Here is a 2,015-nt window from a genome sequence, read left to right as displayed (position 1 = left end):
GGGGTGCGACTGTGTGTGGATTCTCTTTTGAGTTTATTTTTTTTATTATTTTTATTTCATCCCATGAGTCTTCGCTGTCTTGTCCAGCTGTGCTTTGCTGCCAGAAGACAGTTATTCAGCGAGTTAAAGGTTGATGCTGTGCAAGGGGAAGAAAGTTCAATGCAGAAAACTTCCATGGAGAGAGTCAGAGCAAAGTTGCCTTGTTTGGGGGGGGAGGGGACTGGAGGATGAAGGTTGAGGGCTATGGAAGAGAGGGGGAGAGTAAGGTTAGTCGATTGCTTACCAACTCCCGCTATGTTTGGCAAGTGGCAGGCTTTCTGCAACATCTGCGCAGCGTTTCTTTCTGAAATGCTGTCGCCCCCACCGTTCCAAACCTGACACCCGGCCCTGCTTTACACACCCTCCTCTTAAACACAGATTAAAGATTTGCCTGTCATGGGTGTCAAGGGCACCAGACAAGCCCAAAAACTTCCTTCTGATTTCACTTTCATACCTTTTTGCAAACTTACAGTGATACATTATGGATGATCCGGAAGGTCAGGACGAGATCACAAGCAGGAAAACCACATTCCACAACACGCTCCACACGGCAGATTGTGCATGTCTTCCACTGCAAGACACAAGCTTTTCAACTGGACTTTTATTTGTTCTGCAACGTCTGTCCATTGGTATAGTGTAGGTATGGTGAAGGGGCCTGTCCCTTTGAAATGATAAGCAGAGTCCTCCTACACGGTGGGACTATCATTGAAGTCTTTGTTTGCCCATCGGTGGCTCAGAGGCATCTGTGAACTTGAGGGTCGGCGCGGAATAGAAATGACCATGTAAGCCACTCCGAGGTCACCTAATGAAGAAACATTTATTCATATATTTTCCTGGTTGTATTAGTTCGTGCAATATGCTTCCCTTTGAAGCCCAAGGTTGCAGGTTCATTTTTGAAGTAGTTTTCAATCATCCCTTGGCATTGAAGTATCTTTTGTGTGCGTGTGCTCGGAATCTGGGCATCACGGGGCTACCGTTCCTGTTCATCCTCGGAATATCTACATACGATGCATAGCCCGTGAGATTTAATTTTTTTTATTGCACTGTATGTCACAGAAGAGTGATTGAAATACCCAGACATCCAGTACAGGAGACCAGTCCGAATTAAGCCCCACAAACTCCAAAAAAGTGAACACTTGGGACAGGATGCATCTGTGCAAGTCTCGCTTTTTTTTCTGTCCTACCGTCCATCCCTCGGGCGGCTGCTGTTCGTCCAGACCTGCTGCGGCACAGTTGCCTCAAGCAATTTTCCCCCTCCATCATCACCTGTATTAAACACTCTCACACACACCCCATCCCCGCTGCCGTACCACCCTCCTCCTGCTACCTCGCCGCATCCCGGGCCTATTTCCCCACATTTTCAAGGCGCATCCTAGCTGGACCCCCCGGTCGGATTCACAGCGGGGACCCCTCCAGCCCATCAGAGAAGTAATTCACACTCTGCCTCATTTGAGTTATTTACTCTATTACCACCACGGATGGCCCATTCCCCGCAGCTACCCACTGAGACCTGGAGCTCAGGCTGGGTACCGCAGGCTTCCAGCAGGACTGGCAATGCCCTACAAAAGCCCCCCCCCAACCGCATTATGACGGGTGCTGCCACCTCAATCTGCAGCTGGCACAGTATGTGGGGGGTTAGAGACTAGATGAGTGTGGAGATTGCTCAGCTGACTTGAAGTAGAGAGGTGTGGATGGTACATCGGTGTGTGTTCATGTGCATGCATGCATGGGTGTGTGTGTGTGTGTCAGGATCGTCCTCTCCCCATTGGTAGTCTACAGTAAGTCATTATCACACCCAAAGCCTGTGCTTCTCTCAGATGACTTGATAGATTTACAAGACTCCGTCTGGGGACCTGTGAAAAAGACAGGGTCCAGTGTGGAGATGAGAGAGAAGGCCGTACCATCATCCACTCCAGAATTAGAATGGGGACAGCACAGTCACATCTTAATAAAAATTACCTTTTTTGGGGGTTGGG

Source organism: Etheostoma spectabile, chromosome 10, assembly GCF_008692095.1.
Source record: "Etheostoma spectabile isolate EspeVRDwgs_2016 chromosome 10, UIUC_Espe_1.0, whole genome shotgun sequence".
Classification (NCBI taxonomy): Eukaryota; Metazoa; Chordata; class Actinopteri; order Perciformes; family Percidae; genus Etheostoma; species Etheostoma spectabile.
This window is presented reverse-complemented; position numbering follows the sequence as displayed.